An 18,940-nucleotide genomic window follows, 5' to 3' on the forward strand; every position below is an offset into this window, starting at 1 on the left:
GAAATGCTGGATAAAGCTCTTTGTTGAGCCCCGGAAGCGTTCCGCACTTTATCCAAGATTTGTGCTCCACACGGCAAGCTCTTTGTTTCTGAGCTGCATGGTCCCCTGCTTCTGAGGCGGTGCACGCCCAGCGGCAGGACAGCCGCCATTAACATCATGCTCAGAGGGAAGGTCCAACAGTGGGCTGCACTCTGCACAAACCAGCCTATCCCCAATCGGCACCTCACATAAGGTACAGTGCAGAATTACTTCCAGTCCATTAAAAGCATCAGACTGCTGCCTGACGCGTTTCGGGAGTTCCCTTCTTCAGTGGCAGTGCAGTCAGTCACATTGCGTAGGTCGGGCCACACCTCCTTTTATAATTGCTCAATCATAAGCCATAGATTGGACATTCAAATGAAAGGTATGTTGCATTATGGTCGGTGTGGTCCGTACTTAGACCTGCGCTCTGAAAATGAAATGCTGGATAAAGCTCTTCGTTGAGCCCCGGAAGGGTTCTGCACTTTATCCAAGATTTGTGCTCCATCCAGCAAGCTCTTCATTTCTGAGCTGCATGGTCCCCTGCTTCTGAGGCGGTGCACGCCCGGCGGCAGGACAGCCGCAATTGACATCATGCTCAGAGGGAAGGTCCAACAGTGGGCTGCACTCTGCACAAACCAGCCTATCCCCAATCGGCTCCTCACATAAGGTACAGTGCAGTATTACTTCCAGTCCATTAAAAGCATCATACTGCTGCCCGACGCGTTTCAGGAGTTCCCTTTTTCAGTGGCAGTGCAGTCAGTCACATCGCGTAGGTCGGGCCACACCTCCTTTTATAATTGCTCAATCATACACCATAGATTGGACATTCAAATGAAAGGTATGTTGCATTATGGTCGGTGTGGTTCGTACTTAGACCTGCGCTCTGAAAATGAAATGCTGGATAAAGCTCTTTGTTGAGCCCCGGAAGCGTTCCGCACTTTATCCGAGATTTGTGCTCCACACGGCAAGCTCTTCGTTTCTGAGCTGCATGGTCCCCTGCTTCTGAGGCGGTGCACGCCCGGCGGCAGGACAGCCGCCATTAACATCATGCTCAGAGGGAAGGTCCAACAGTGGGCTACACTCTGCACAAACCAGCCTATTCCCAATTGGCACCTCACATAAGGTACAGTGCAGTATTACTTCCAGTCCATTAAAAGCATCAGACTGCTGCCCAACGCGTTTCGGGAGTTCGCTTCTTCAGTGGCAGTGCAGCCAGTCACATCGCGTAGGTCAGGCCACACCTCCTTTTATAATTGCTCAATCATACGCCATAGATTGGACATTCAAATCAAAGGTATGTTGCATGATGGTCGGTGTGGTCCGTTCTTAGACCTGCGCTCTGAAAATGAAATGCTGGATAAAGCTCCTCGTTGAGCCCCGGAAGCGTTCCGCACTTTATCCAAGATTTGTGCTCCACATGGCAAGCTCTTCATTTCTGAGCTGCATGGTCCCCTGCTTCTGAGGCGGTGAACGCCCGGCGGCAGGACAGCCGCCATTACCATCATGCTCAGAGGGAAGGTTCAACAGTGGGCTGCACTCCGCACAAACCAGCCTATCCCCAATCGCCTCCTCACATAAGGTACAGTGCAGTATTACTTCCAGTCCATTAAAAGCATCAGACTGCTGCCCGACGCGTTTCGGGAGTTCCCTTCTTCAGTGGCAGTGCAGTCAGTCACATCGCGTGGGTCGGGCCACACCTCCTTTTATAATTGCTCAATCATACGCCATAGATTGGACATTCAAATGAAAGGTATGTTGCATTATGGTCAGTGTGGTCCGTACTTAGACCTGCGTGCTGAAAATGAAATGCTGGATAAAGCCCTTCATTGAGCCCCGGAAGCGTTCGGCACTTTATCCAAGATTTGTGCTCCACACGGCAAGCTCTTAGTTTCTGAGCTGCATGGTCCCCTGCTTCTGAGGCGGTGCACGCCCGGCGGCAGGACAGCTGCAATTGACATCATGCTCAGAGGGAAGGTCCAACAGTGGGCTGCACTCTGCACAAACCAGCCTATCCCCAATCGGCACCTCACATAAGGTACAGTGCAGTATTACTACCAGTCCATTAAAAGCATCAGACTGCTGCCCGACGCGTTTTGGGAGTTCCCTTCTTCAGTGGCAGTGCAGTCAGTCACATCGCGTAGGTCGGGCCACACCTCCTTTTATAATTGCTCAATCATACGCCATAGATTGGACATTCAAATGAAAGGTATGTTGCATTATGGTCGGTGTGGTCCGTACTTAGACCTGCGCTCTGAAAATGAAATGCTGGATAAAGTTCTTTGTTGAGCCCCGGAAGCGTTCCGCACTTTATCCAAGATTTGTGCTCCACACGGCAATCTCTTCGTTCCTGAGCTGCATGGTCCCCTGCTTCTGAGGCGGTGCACGCCCAGCGGCAGGACAGCCGCCATTAACATCATGCTCAGAGGGAAGGTCCAACAGTGGGCTGCACTCTGCACAAACCAGCCTATCCCCAATCGGCGCCTCACATAAGGTACAGTGCAGTATTACTTCCAGTCCATTAAAAGCATCAGACTGCTGCCCAACGCGTTTCAGGAGTTCCCTTCTTCAGTGGCAGTGCAGCCAGTCACATCGCGTAGGTCGGGCCACACCTCCTTTTATAATTGCTCAATCATACACCATAGATTGGACATTCAAATGAAAGGTAGGTTGCATTATGGTCGGTGTGGTCCATACTTAGACCTGCGTTCTGAAAATGAAATGCTGGATAAAGCTCTTCATTGAGCCCCGGAAGCGTTCCGCACTTTATCCAAGATATGTGCTCCACACGGCAAACTCTTCGTTTCTGAGCTGCATGGTCCCCAGCTTCTGAGGCGGTGCACGCCCGGCGGCAGGACAGCCGCAATTAACATCATGCTCTGAGGGAAGGTCCAACAGTGGGCTGCAATCTGCACAAACAAGCCTATCCTCAATCGGCTCATCACATAAGGTACAGTGCAGTATTACTTCCAGTCCATTAAAAGCATCAGACTGCTGCCAGACGCGTTTCGGGAGTTCCCTTCTTCAGTGGCAGTGCAGTCAGTCACATTGCGTAGGTCGGGCCACACCTCCTTTTATAATTGCTCAATCATACGCCATATATTGGACATTCAAATGAAAGGTATATTGCATTATGGTCGGTGTGGTCTGTACTTAGACCTGCGCTCTGAAAATGAAATGCTGGATAAAGCTCTTCGTTGAGCCCCGGAAGCGTTCCGCACTTTATCCAAGATTCGTGCTCCACACGGCAAGCTCTTCGTTTCTGAGCTGCATGGTCTCCTGCTTCTGAGGCGGTGTACGCCCGGCGGCAGGACAGCCGCCATTAACATCATGCTCAGAGGGAAGGTCCAACAGTGGGCTGCACTCTGCACAAACCAGCCTATCCCCAACCGGCTCCTCACATAAGGTAGAGTGCAGTATTACTTCCAGTCCATTAAAAGCATCAGACTGCTGCCCGACGCGTTTCGGGAGTTCCCTTCTTCAGTGGCAGTGCAGTCAGTCACATCGCGTAGGTCGGGCCACACCTCCTTTTATAATTGCTCAATCATACGCCATAGATTGGACATTCAAATGAAAGGTATGTTGCATTATGGTCAGTGTGGTCCGTACTTAGACCTGCGCTCTGAAAATGAAATGCTGGATAAAGCTCTTCGTTGAGCCCCGGAAGCGTTCCGCACCTTATCCAAGATTTGTGCTCCACACGGCAAGCTATTCGTTTCTGAGCTGCATGGTCCCCTGCTTCTGAGGCGGTGTACGCCCGGCGGCAGGACAGCCGCCATTAACATCATGCTCAGAGGGAAGGTCCAACAGTGGGCTGCACTCTGCACAAACCAGCCTATCCCCAATCGGCACCTCACATATGGTACAGTGCAGTATTACTTCCAGTCCATTAAAAGCATCAGACTGCTGCCCAACGCGTTTCAGGAGTTCCCTTCTTCAGTGGCAGTGCAGCCAGTCACATCGCGTAGGTCGGGCCACACCTCCCTTTATAATTGCTCAATCATACACCATAGATTGGACATTCAAATGAAAGGTATGTTGCATTATGGTCGGTGTGGTCCATACTTAGACCTGCGTTCTGAAAATGAAATGCTGGATAAAGCTCTTCATTGAGCCCCGGAAGCGTTCCGCACTTTATCCAAGATATGTGCTCCACACGGCAAACTCTTCGTTTCTGAGCTGCATGGTCCCCAGCTTCTGAGGCGGTGCACGCCCGGCGGCAGGACAGCCGCAATTAACATCATGCTCAGAGGGAAGGTCCAACAGTGGGCTGCATTCTGCACAAACAAGCCTATCCTCAATCGGCTCATCACATAAGGTACAGTACAGTATTACTTCCAGTCCATTAAAAGCATCAGACTGCTGCCAGACGCGTTTCGGGAGTTCCCTTCTTCAGTGGCAGTGCAGTCAGTCACATTGCGTAGGTCGGGCCACACCTCCTTTTATAATTGCTCAATCATACGCCATATATTGGACATTCAAATGAAAGGTATATTTCATTATGGTCGGTGTGGTCTGTACTTAGACCTGCGCTCTGAAAATGAAATGCTGGATAAAGCTCTTCGTTGAGCCCCGGAAGCGTTCCGCACTTTATCCAAGATTTGTCTTCCACACGGCAAGCTCTTCGTTTCTGAGCTGCATGGTCCCCTGCTTCTGAGGCGGTGTACGCCCGGCGGCAGGACAGCCGCCATTAACATCATGCTCAGAGGGAAGGTCCAACAGTGGGCTGCACTCTGCACAAACCAGCCTATCCCCAATCGGCACCTCACATATGGTACAGTGCAGTATTACTTCCAGTCCATTAAAAGCATCAGACTTCTGCCCAACGCGTTTCAGGAGTTCCCTTCTTCAGTGGCAGTGCAGCCAGTCACATCGCGTAGGTCGGGCCACACCTCCTTTTATAATTGCTCAATCATACACCATAGATTGGACATTCAAATGAAAGGTATATTTCATTATGGTCGGTGTGGTCTGTACTTAGACCTGCGCTCTGAAAATGAAATGCTGGATAAAGCTCTTCGTTGAGCCCCGGAAGCGTTCCGCACTTTATCCAAGATTTGTGCTCCACACGGCAAGCTCTTCGTTTCTGAGCTGCATGGTCCCCTGCTTCTGAGGCGGTGTACGCCCGGCCGCAGGACAGCCGCCATTAACATCATGCTCAGAGGGAAGGTCCAACAGTGGGCTGCACTCTGCACAAACCAGCCTATCCCCAATCGGCTCCTCACATAAGGTACAGTGCAGTATTACATCCAGTCCATTAAAAGCATCAGACTGCTGCCCGACGCGTTTCGGGAGTTCCCTTATACAGTGGCAGTGCAGTCAGTCACATCGCGTAGGTCGGGCCACACCTCCTTTTATAATTGCTCAATCATAAGCCATAGATTGGACATTCAAATGAAAGGTATGTTGCATTATGGTCAGTGTGGTCCGTACTTAGACCTGCGCTCTGAAAATGAAATGCTGGATAAAGCTCTTCGTTGAGCCCCGGAAGCGTTCCGCACCTTATCCAAGATTTGGGCTTCACACGGCAAGCTCTTCGTTTCTGAGCTGCATGGTCCCCTGCTTCTGAGGCGGTGTACGCCCGGCGGCAGGACAGCCGCCATTAACATCATGCTCAGAGGGAAGGTCTAACAGTGGGCTGCACTCTGCACAAACCAGCCTATCCCCAATCGGCTCCTCACATAAGGTACAGTGGAGTATTACCTCCAGTCCATTAAAAGCATCAGACTGCTGCCCGACGCGTTTCGGGAGTTCCCTTCTTCAGTGGCAGTCCAGTCAGTCACATCGCGTAGGTCGGGTCACATCTCCTTTTGTAATTGCTCAATCTTACGCCATAGATTGGACATTCAAATGAAAGGTATGTTGCATTATGGTCAGTGTGGTCCATACTTAGACCTGCGTCCTGAAAATGAAATGCTGGATAAAGCTCTTCATTGAGCCCCAGAAGCGTTCGGCACTTTATCCAAGACTTGTGCTCCACACGGCAAGCTCTTCGTTTCTGAGCTGCATGGTCCCCTGCTTCTGAGGCGGTGCACGCCCGGCGGCAGGACAGCCGCAATTGACATCATGCTCAGAGGGAAGGTCCAACAGTGGGCTGCACTCTGCACAAGCCAGCCTATCCCCAATCAGCTCCTCACATAAGGTACAGTGCAGTATTACTACCAGTCCATTAAAAGCATCAGACTGCTGCCCGACGCGTTTTGGGAGTTCCCTTCTTCAGTGGCAGTGCAGTCAGTCACATCGCGTAGGTCGGGCCACACCTCCTTTTATAATTGCTCAATCATACGCCATATATTGGACATTCAAATGAAAGGTATATTTCATTATGGTCGGTGTGGTCTGTACTTAGACCTGCGCTCTGAAAATTAAATGCTGGATAAAGCTCTTCATTGAGCCCCGGAAGCGTTCCGCACTTTATCCAAGATTTGTGCTCCACACGGCAAGCTCTTCGTTTCTGAGCTGCATGGTCCCCTGCTTCTGAGGCGGTGTACGCCCGGCAGCAGGACAGCCGCCATTAACATCATGCTCAGAGGGAAGGTCCAACAGTGGGCTGCACTCTGCACAAACCAGCCTATCCCCTATCGGCTCCTCACCTAAGGTACAGTGCAGTATTACTACCAGTCCATTAAAAGCATCAGACTGCTGCCCGACGCGTTTCGGGAGTTCCCTTCTTCAGTGGCAGTGCAGTCAGTCACATTGCGTAGGTTGGGCCACACCTCCTTTTATAATTGCTCAATCATACGCCATATATTGGACATTCAAATGAAAGGTATATTTCATTATGGTCGGTGTGGTCTGTACTTAGACCTGCGCTCTGAAAATGAAATGCTGGATAAAGCTCTTTGTTGAGCCCCGGAAGCGTTCCGCACTTTATCCAAGATTTGTGCTCCACACGGCAAGCTCTTCGTTTCTGAGCTGCATGGTCCCCTGCTTCTGAGGCGGTGTACGCCCGGCTGCAGGACAGCCGCCATTAACATCATGCTCAGAGGGAAGGTCCAACAGTGGGCTGCACTCTGCACAAACCAGCCTATCCCCAATCGGCACCTCACATATGGTACAGTGCAGTATTACTTCCAGTCCATTAAAAGCATCAGACTGCTGCCCAACACGTTTCAGGAGTTCCCTTCTTCAGTGGCAGTGCAGCCAGTCACATCGCATAGGTCGGGCCACACCTCCTTTTATAATTGCTCAATCATACACCATAGATTGGACATTCAAATGAAAGGTATGTTGCATTATGGTCGGTGTGGTCCATACTTAGACCTGCGTTCTGAAAATGAAATGCTGGATAAAGCTCTTCATTGAGCCCCGGAAGCGTTCCGCACTTTATCCACGATATGTGCTCCACACGGCAAACTCTTCGTTTCTGAGCTGCATGGTCCCCAGCTTCTGAGGCGGTGCACGCCCGGCGGCAGGACAGCCGCAATTAACATCATGCTCAGAGGGAAGGTCCAACAGTGGGCTGCACTCAGCACAAACAAGCCTATCCTCAATCGGCTCATCACATAAGGTACAGTACAGTATTACTTCCAGTCCAATAAAAGCATCAGACTGCTGCCAGACGCGTTTCGGGAGTTCCCTTCTTCAGTGGCAGTGCAGTCAGTCACATTGCGTAGGTCGGGCCACACCTCCTTTTATAATTGCTCAATCATACGCCATATATTGGACATTCAAATGAAAGGTATATTTCATTATGGTCGGTGTGGTCTGTACTTAGACCTGCGCTCTGAAAATGAAATGCTGGATAAAGCTCTTCGTTGAGCCCCGGAAGCGTTCCGCACTTTATCCAAGATTTGTGCTCCACACGGCAAGCTCTTCGTTTCTGAGCTGCATGGTCCCCTGCTTCTGAGGCGGTGTACGCCCGGCGGCAGGACAGCCGCCATTAACATCATGCTCAGAGGGAAGGTCCAACAGTGGGCTGCACTCTGCACAAACCAGCCTATCCCCAATCGGCACCTCACATATGGTACAGTGCAGTATTACTTCCAGTCCATTAAAAGCATCAGACTGCTGCCCAACGCGTTTCAGGAGTTCCCTTCTTCAGTGACAGTGCAGCCAGTCACATCGCGTAGGTCGGGCCACACCTCCTTTTATAATTTTTCAATCATACACCATAGATTGGACATTCAAATGAAAGGTATGTTGCATTATGGTCGGTGTGGTCCATACTTAGACCTGCGTTCTGAAAATGAAATGCTGGATAAAGCTCTTTGTTGAGCCCCGGAAGCGTTCCGCACTTTATCCAAGATTTGTGCTCCACACGGCAAGCTCTTCGTTTCTGAGCTGCATGGTCCCCTGCTTCTGAGGCGGTGTACGCCCGGCCGCAGGACAGCCGCCATTAACATCATGCTCAGAGGGAAGGTCCAACAGTGGGCTGCACTCTGCACAAACCAGCCTATCCCCAATCGGCTCCTCACATAAGGTACAGTGCAGTATTACATCCAGTCCATTAAAAGCATCAGACTGCTGCCCGACGTGTTTCGGGAGTTCCCTTATTCAGTGGCAGTGCAGTCAGTCACATCGCGTAGGTCGGGCCACACCTCCTTTTATAATTGCTCAATCATACGCCATAGATTGGACATTCAAATGAAAGGTATGTTGCATTATGGTCAGTGTGGTCCGTACTTAGACCTGCGCTCTGAAAATGAAATGCTGGATAAAGCTCTTCGTTGAGCCCCGGAAGCGTTCCGCACCTTATCCAAGATTTGTGCTTCACACGGCAAGCTCTTCGTTTCTGAGCTGCATGGTCCCCTGCTTCTGAGGCGGTGTACGCCCGGCGGCAGGACAGCCGCCATTAACATCATGCTCAGAGGGAAGGTCCAACAGTGGGCTGCACTCTGCACAAACTAGCCTATCCCCAATCGGCTCCTCACATAAGGTACAGTGGAGTATTACTTCCAGTCCATTAAAAGCATCAGACTGCTGCCCGACGCGTTTCGGGAGTTCCCTTCTTCAGTGGCAGTCCAGTCAGTCACATCGCGTAGGTCGGGCCACACCTCCTTTTATAATTGCTCAATCATACGCCATAGATTTGCACGAGTTTGAGTGAATACATTTAGAACTCACCCTCGTGAGTGCCTCTCATTGGGTTTGATTGCTCTTTGGACTTTGGAGCCTGTATTAAATAACCCCGATATACCCCTGCCACAATAGCACCCGTCCACGAGTGCACCGGCTAAAGGTTAAAAAGGAGCAGTAATAGATATATATATATATATATATATATATGTATATATATATATATATTTATATATATATATATATTCTCACACAGGTTTTCCCACAATGGAAGGACGTCAACCGGCAGAAACAAAGTTCAATTCCAATCTTTAATGGCAGCATCTTGCACCCAAGCAGCTTGAAAAAGCACAGGCATCCATAGTACACAGCCAAAGCCAGACGCGTTTCGGGTACATAGAGTCCCTTCCTCAATGGCAGCCGCTTAGTTATCAACATGACAAGTTACACGATTCAGTTTAAATGTTCAAAAGTCCCGCCCCAATGGGCGTGGCAATTCGCATTGCCTACTGGTTCTTGAAGTCTCGTGTTAGTTTTCCTTCAGTGAGTTTGTTATGTCGAAACAAATAAAAGCAAGATTTTACCCATGTGGGTTGATGCCAGATTTATTCACTGTTGCTTGTTACGCTTTACAGATGCTGTCTTTGGAGTTCCGCCGCCCGCAAATGTTGATACACGTTAGGTTCCAACACGGGACCACTAACCAGTGGTGTGCCTCCTTCCGCGGCCGGACACAGCCGCTCCACATTCTCACACAGGTTTGCCCACAATGGAAGGACGTCAACCGGCAGAAACAAAGTTCAATTCCAATCTTTAATGGCAGCATCTTGCACCCAAGCAGCTTGAAAAAGCACAGGCATCCATAGTACACAGCCAAAGCCAGACGCGTTTCGGGTACATAGAGTCCCTTCCTCAATGGCAGCCGCTTAGTTATCAACATGACAAGTTACACGATTCAGTTTAAATGTTCAAAAGTCCCGCCCCAATGGGCGTGGTAATTCGCATTGCCTACTGGTTCTTGAAGTCTCGTGTTAGTTTTCCTTCAGTGAGTTTGTTATGTCGAAACAAATAAAAGCAATATTTTACCCATGTGGGTTGATGCCAGATTTATTCACTGTTGCTTGTTACGCTTTACAGATGCTGTCTTTGGAGTTCCGCCGCCCGCAAATGTTGATACACGTTAGGTTCCAACACGGGACCACTAACCAGTGGTGTGCCTCCTTCCGCGGCCGGACACAGCCGCTCCACATTCTCACACAGGTTTGCCCACAATGGAAGTTGGAAGTGGGGAAGAACTCGCAGTACATCTGGGCAAGTAATAATATCGATTGGAAGAACTGAATGGCGCTAGATGGACACTAACTTAATACCAGGGACATAATCGATATCTTATTGAGAGAGGATGACGAATATCCCTGAATAGAATTTATGATGCAAACCCAATCTAGCTTGAGTTCAAAAGACATGGTGGGAAATGAAGAAAAATATGTATGAATTTAATTTCCACCGAAATGTGGATGTATATAACTTAAAACTAAGTTTCACTACTCTTGATTTAAACCTTAGTGCTGAATTGTATGCCGTGCATTAGTATAAGAACGGGAATTAGCTACTGAGGGATGTATATCTTTATTTGCTTAAGCGCGGAAAGAATAGATATAGTCTAAGACTGGGTCGTAATTGGGTGGTGCCCCCTTTTTTCATCCTAGGTATAGGGGCTTGCCAGTCATCTATAAGAATCCCCATTAAGGGGTGACCTGCCGATACACGGCAACATAAAGACTAACGAATGGCTTCATCGTTAAATGTTACTCTTTAATATAAAATATTATGGATGTTTAATAACACAGGCTAGTATTAAAACCCCTACACCAGGATGCATGGCCGATACACGGCTATATGCTACGCAAAGCATGGAATTGCATACATGCTATCACAGCATTTGCATATTCCAATATGGCGCGACCCCTAACGTATCAGTCCTTCTTCTAATGTGAATAGGATCACATGACATCCCTTTAAATGTTTTGGCTGCCAGGCGCGCGTTGACAACACTGACGAAGGCTTGTAGCTGAAACGCGTCTGTTGACACTGTAAAATAAACCCATGGAAAGGCATTACCCTTCTGTCTACGAGTGCTGATTTTCGAACAATCTTTGAGGAAATTGAGCGTGATATATATATATATATATATATATATATATATATATATATATATATATATATATATATATATATATATATATATAACATATATATGTATTTTGTTCACTAAGAAAACAAAAGGTTACAGGTATGTTATAGTTAGGCTGACAATTCACTCATACAAAACCAGAGAAATTCAGCAGTTATAGTTACCTCAGCTAACTATAACTCACCCCCCGCAATGCACTACTTATGACCTCACATATTATATCACTCATGACATGGTCAGTGACATCACTGATGACATCTCAAATGGTATCACTGATGATGTAATCTACAGAACCTCTCAAACACCCAATCCGCCTGCCACACTACCCCTCAAATGCCCATTCAGGGACCCATACCAGTAATCACACAATCAATCACTCATCCATACAGCCACTCACATATCCACTCATTCATATAGCCACTCACATACCTACTAACTCACCTATACAGCCCCTCATGCACCCACTTACTCACCAATACAGACACTCACACATCTAGTCATACAGACACTTACACACCCACTAGTACACCCTTACTACCACTCCCAATCCAACTCAATCACTCATTCAGAAACCCACACACCCACTTACTCACCCATACAGGTACTAACACACCCACACATTCACCCATAAGTCTACTCACACTGCAACTCTCTCACCAATACAGCTACTCACACACCTAGTCAATTACCCATACAGAACTGACAGCCACTAACTCACCCATACACCCACTCACACATCCACAGAACCACTTACATACCCATTCACACATCCTTACAACCAGTCACACCCTATCTCTCACCCTTACAGTTATTCACACAGACATGTACTCTCCAATACAGCCACTCACACGCCCACTCCCTCACCCATACAGCCATCCACACACCCACTCAGTTACCAATACAGCAACTCACACATCCACTCGTAAACCTATGCAGCCACTCACACAGCCACTCACACGCCCAATCACTCTACAATTGAGCCACTCACACTGACCGCCACCCAAAAGCCCACACATTCACCCAGACAGCTACTCACACATCCACTCACACACCTATGCAGCGACTCACACAGCCACTAACACATCCATTCAGCCACTCACACACCTAATCACTCTTCAATACAGCCACTCGCACAGCCACTCACACACCCTTACAGCCACTCCTACATCCATTCACATGCTGATACAGGCAGTCAGACAGCCACTCTGATGAGATATGTTAGAAATAGTATGATTAATTACTAGTACAGAAAGCATAGTAATTTAACTTGTGCTGTAGCTTAGTATATACCTTTTAGTCCCAGAAGCATTTATAAAACACTAACACTCACAGGATGATGTCATGATTGATGTCATTTGAGATGTCAGGAGTCATGTCATCAGAAATGTCACTGACCATGTCATGAGTGATGTAAGATTAAGGTTCTAAGCAGCGCATTGCAGGGGCATAAGTTATCATTTGCTCAGATAACTATAACTGCTGAATTTCCATGGCTTTGTACGAGGGAAATCTGAGCCTAACTCTAATTTCCCTGTAAGCTTTGGTTTTTTCCGTGAATAATTAAATATTTTTATACACTTTGAGTCATCACTTATTGATCTGTACAAAACTGATGCGGGTCATAAATATTGAAACAGAAATAGAGAATGTGCTGTTGCCATTTCTGTGTGATTACATTTCTGTTGTTTCTAGAACATGCACATGCAGTCAGAAAGCCACTTCGAAGCGCTCATAAAATTTCAGTCGTATTTAGCTTTTGCATATGAACAAAGGACCATATTTATGTCCCGGTTTGCATCACTCTTGCACCACGCAATGCTTATCTGCCACCCAGCAATGGGTCTATATAGCGCTACATAACAAAAATTATTAAATGAAACATCCCTGAGAAAAATTTGATGAGTATACAATATAAATCAATACCTATAGTCCTTTATTTTATTTATGTGCACATAAGATAAGAAGGTTTCTTCATTATTTCATTCTGTACCGATGTTGAAGGCCAAGATTTACTAACATTTTGTGTCGTGATGGCGGTACTCTTTAGGCATAGCCGTGACAGAAAATCTTAGTTCAAATTTACAGCTGAAATTTACAAAGCCACGCAAATTAAATTGACGTGGTTTTGCATGGGATTTTTCCCCAAAAGAGAAACAAGAAAATACATACCACTGCTTTGCATTACCCTGCATAAGGGAGGTGTTCCATGAGTGGAGCATGAACATCCCCATGCATCCACCCATGGATTATGACACAATAAAATATGTAATAGGATGAATAAACCTTAGACTGCCAAAATGCTACACCTCCCGGTACCAGGCATAGGAAGGAGAAATATTTGTATCCTCCTCATAACTGCCTCTTTCTAAGTGTGCTGCATTCTGCAGTACACATAGAAAGAAGAAAATGCATTTAAGGATTGTTTTTCTGCAGGAAGATATCCCCTCCTACACAAAGCAATCCTGCTTGTAAGGCAGGCACCTTTGCACTATGGTGCAAGGGTGCCTGCGTTGGTGCTAGCAGCCAAAAGGGCACCAAAGCAGGAAAAAAGGCAGGAATGTACCACATTGACTTCAAAACAGCTCATTCCTGCCCTTTCCCTGTCAAATTGTGCAGAGCAGCAAGGTGACTTGCTGCACTTTACTCTGTGACTTGGCCATAAATATAGCCCACAGTGTATGGCAGGGTATCTACGCCACTGACAAATTAGATGTAGAAGGGAACATTTATTTTGCCATCTACTCCCTAATTTGTACGCTTAGTTAAAACCTTGCTTAACCGTATACATAAACATGCACTTATAATGAAATGCCACTATTATGCCCTTGTTCCAATTGTGATTGAAAACCACTTTGTCTTATACTGCATTTATGATTATACGTAATTAATTAACGTTATGATTGCCTGAAATTCTGCTACTCTCTGGTAGTTTACCCTTTGTGGTGACAATTCTTGCAAAACTCAAAATGATTTTTACAGGCAGATTTATGGGGATTTGACGTAGTGCAGGAATGCACCGTATTTATCTAACACAGTGCATTCCTGTACTTTCCGCCTGCGCTGTTGCCGTTTAGGCAGCCTAGCGCCAACGCAGACACCCTTGCACCATTGTGCTAGTGTGCCTGTGTCATCTGCAAGATTGTTTTTGTGCAGTAAGAGCACCTTCCTGCTCAAAAACAATCCTGGGAGGCTCTTTGCTCTTTCTATGTATGCTGCAGAAAAACGAGTAGAAATAAAAGGGCCTTCTTTAGATCTCACCGGATAGAATACTCCGTTACAAATGTGATGGATATCCCATTCCCTGGGGAGGTGTAAGGCTTTGGCGAATCCCCAGGTTTACATGGTCTTGTAAATCTGGGAAAGCATCAAAATCCATGCGTGCTGCGTGGGAAAACACATCACAAAACATATGGAATCCCATCGTTGCACAGAGTAAGGCAACGAGGTGATTTGCGGTGCCTTGCCTTACTCCATACATATGAGACCTTCCAAAGCTTCACAAAGTTGCTTTGCGTGACCTCATAAATATGATTTTGTGATTTGCCCCACCCGAGTTACGCTACTACGGTGATGCAAAGAGCTCATAAATATGCCCCATAATGGCTGCACTTACCCAATGTAGCATTCGGAATTTCACTACTGAATACCACGTGCGTGGTTAAAGGAGACAGCAGAACAGTGATTCTTTTCATTTTTATGTTGCTCTGGTGCCATCTTGTGGTGTGATGGAAGTTCTTAGCTATCACTAGGTACTTTCATTTGGTTTTTTATTTGCTGCCTCAGGTTTACTACAATTTCGCAGTGCTCTGTGAAAAATTCCTTCCAGTGTTGCACGAATGTGGAAAATGTATGCAGAGACATATTTAAAGAATGTCAGCTGCCTGTGATGTCATCGATAAAGCTCATGTTAAAAAAAGGCTGATTTGAGTAAGGAAGTAAAACCATTTGAAAGCACACAGATCCCAAGGAGTCTTAGCACTAGCGTCCTTTGAGTGGTGGATAACGATTTAGTGGGCATGAGTAGAAAAGAGCCATATTTTCAGCATTTTTCTGAAGGAAGTTCTGTTTGATTAAGCTCTGAGTGCAAGTCAAAGATATTTATTAAGCGCATATATCACCCAGGGGTCTCGTGGCGCTAGCGTAAAGTGGTCCTTATAGATGATCAAATAACCGGGTTTTTAATTCCCTGTGGAAAAGCTTGCGATCTGTGATGGAGAGGAGCTGTGATGGAGTTGGCATGGTGTTCCAAAGTTTACATGTTAGGAAGGAGAAACCTGTCCCACCCCACCTAGCTTTCTTTATTTTGCGAACTGTCTCTAATTTTGCAGTGCTGGATCTAAAGTTGTGAGATGCCATGTGCCAAGAGAAGATTTTTGGGAATCAGAGGGCCTTGAATTTAACTTGTTCTCTAATGTTATGTTATGTTATGTTAAAACGGGTCTTTTATAGCGCACGGCTACTCCTAGGAGTAGCCAACATAAATTACAAATGCCTTTGGAGATGGAATTATATTGTGGTATCCTTAAAAGCAGATGAGCAGTTGTGTTTTGAAGTGATTGAAGTTTCAGTTGCAATCGTTTCTGGATTCCCAAATATGGAGGCATATTTACAAAGGAGGTGGCAGAGTGAGTCGATGGACTTCCTGGCTTAATACTTCACTCCGCCACTTCAGAAACGCAGGCCTGCACCATATTTACAAGAATATGGTGCGGCCCTGCGTTTCCCCTTGCAACGGCACTACGTTTAGTTGCCTAGTGACAATGCAGGCACCCTTGCACCAGAGTGCAAGGGTGTCTGCGTGCAGGGGAAGATTGTTTTTGTGCAGGAAGGTCCTCCATCCTGCACATAAACAATCTTTAAACAGCGTTTAGTAACTTCTATGTGTACTGCTTAATGTAGCACACATAGAAGTTCCAAAACAGCATTTTTTTACAAATGATTGTTTATGTGCAGGAAGGGGGACCTTCCGGTACATAAACAATCATTGGCCTTTTGCTGTTTCCAGGTGTGCTGTACAACACAGCACACATGAAAACAGCAAAAACGAGGAAAAATTAAACATTTCTCCTCATTGTGCCAGGGTAAGCCAAGGTTTTCCCTGGTCTTAATTCTAGCTCTGCCTCCTACTTATGTCTCTCTTTTAAATAGGGGACAGCATCAGAATCGATGGCTGCTGCGGTGGAACTCCCACAGCAACACCCATTACCCTCTCCTTTCACGCTAAGCATAGCGTTAAAGGGGGCCTTATTTACAAGGCAGCGTTAAGCCACGTTGAGTGATTTAGCGCTACCTTGTAAATAAGGCGAAGCCCCTATTGCCACAGGAACATTTTAAAAAGTGACGTTCCCGTAGCGATAGGGGCTTGTAAATATGCTCCATAGTGATTTTCAATAGTCTATCCTAGATAAAACTAATGCTACAATGATCATCTTTTGCATTTCAGAAGGGATGTACGGAAACACTTTCCTTAGTACTCTAAGGAGATGGAAGCAGGAAGATGTAATATGATTAATCTGATAGGAGAGGCAGAGCTGTTGATCAATCAAAACCCCCCAGGTTCCTCACCTTCTGAACCAGTCAATAAAGAGAGCTGAGGTTGGAGGGCCATTAAGATGTATTAAAGAATGAGTTATTGAACCCAAATAAAATAACCTCAAATTTTTCAGACTTTAGCTGTAGGCAGTTTTACTGCATCCAAATAATATTGGCTAAACAGTTTCTGAATTTACTGGCTACTTCATCAACATCAGATGAGATAAACACCAGTATTTGTGTGTCATCCTCGTAGGTGACCGCAACAAAGTCATAAGATTTGATAAGTTTAGACAGAGGAGTGACATAGATGTTGAAGAGTGTACGGAATAACAATGAGCCGCCTTAAGGCACTCTACAAGGTAGGGAAAAGGGATTGGAAACAAAGTCTCCAAAAGATACACTTTCCAGTCTACGAACTGAGGGTGGTAAGCGCTGCGCCTCTAATCCAGATACTCCCAAGCCAGTCGATAAACAGATAGCGATTGACCATATCAGAGGCGTCACAGAGATCAAGATGAATCAGCCCAGCCCTACTTCCTGAATCCACCTGCCGGTGGATCTCTTCAGTGGCAACAACCAGTGTGGAATTGGTAAAATGTAACAGCCTAAATCCGTGCTGAGAAGAGTCTAGAATGCAATGGGAATCAAGAAATGACATAGGATCTTCTTTAAGTACCTTCTCCATTATTTAGCAGGTGAGGTTAGCTGGATATAGGGCAATCGTTTTAGGTATTTCCTGGGTCCAAAGAGGGTTTCTTCAGCAAAGGGCATACTGATGCCCTTTTCCATTCTGCTGGAAATTTATCTGGAGCCAATACCCTGTTGAGAAGTATAGTAAGATGCCTCGCAACTGTCTTGCAAACCAAATGCAGCAGAGAAGGTGGACAGGGATAGAGTCGGTAATCTGATTTTGCAGTCCCTAAAAGTCTAGTTGTCCTATCCTCTGTTAAATGAGTGAAACAATTCATCACATTCTGACTGTCTCCTGCAACATTCCGTAGTTCCCAGGATGGATTCAGGAGGGATAACGTAATAATCAGGTTATTGGTCCTAGAATTAGATGAAAATTCCTCATACACAGTGTTCACCTTTGCTTAAAAGAAATCAGTTAGCTTGTTGCACAATACTTGTAGGAATAAAGGGTTGAGTATTATTACAACAGTTGGGAGTGGTAATTGTTTTGAAGAGATCTTTTGTCAAGTCATTGGCCGTGCAGATTTTTTCTGTAAAGTACCTAGGTTTTTCTAAATTGATCAGCATTTTATTCTCATCAATAGCTAACTTATATATTTTTTTCCTCATCACAATGAGCTATTCGCTGTCTCCGTTTCTGAGCCCTACATTTTTGTTTACGTTTTTTTAACTCTGGCATGTACCTGTGCTTTTTAGAGTTTTTTCAGGTGCTAACTTCATGACAGCGGTGGTAAAACTAGCTGTAGCCTCTTCAATATTTCTATTTAAGTTTGGACTATGTATATTCAGCATCTTATCAAGTTCCAAGCTGTCTATTTTCTGCCAAGAGCCGGTCCTAATGACAGTCAAAGAATTGTGACAGCTACAATTCTTATCTGAGATTACTAGATTGAAAAATAATGCTTTATGATCCGTCCAGATTTGAAGAATTACTTTGTCAAAACTGAGAGCAAGGTTATTTGTAAAAATTCCATCCAAAGTATGGTTAGCGTTATGAGTCAGTTGAGTGACTAGTTAATGCAAGTCAAAACTGCGAAGACAGTCTATTAACAATGGCGGCCGGCACAGGTAAGCACGGTGTGGCAGGGTGGGGGGTGGACAGATGACAGATGGACCACTTACCTTGAGCTCGCCGCATCGCTGACTCGGCAAGGTGGCAAGCACAAGATAAATAGTTTTATTTATTTATTTAATTTTTACTAACCCTTCGTCTGTCGACTTCCCCTCTGCCCTGCCACGCCCCTGCACCCCCTCACCGCTCTTACCTGTGACAGCCACCACTGTCTATTAAGTGTTCTGTGTCAGAGTTCTCACTAAACTCCAAATGACAACTGAAATACCCTATAATGGTAACATTTAGGAATTCAATACTGAACTCCATAAAGGTCTGAACTGATGACACAAAGCTACCTTTGGGCCCAGTTGGATGCTAAAGTAGAGAGCCATTGAAAATGGTAGTGTTATTACGTATAAAAGTGAACA

The sequence above is a fragment of the Lissotriton helveticus genome, chromosome 9, assembly GCF_964261635.1.
Source record: "Lissotriton helveticus chromosome 9, aLisHel1.1, whole genome shotgun sequence".
NCBI classification, from domain to species: domain Eukaryota; kingdom Metazoa; phylum Chordata; class Amphibia; order Caudata; family Salamandridae; genus Lissotriton; species Lissotriton helveticus.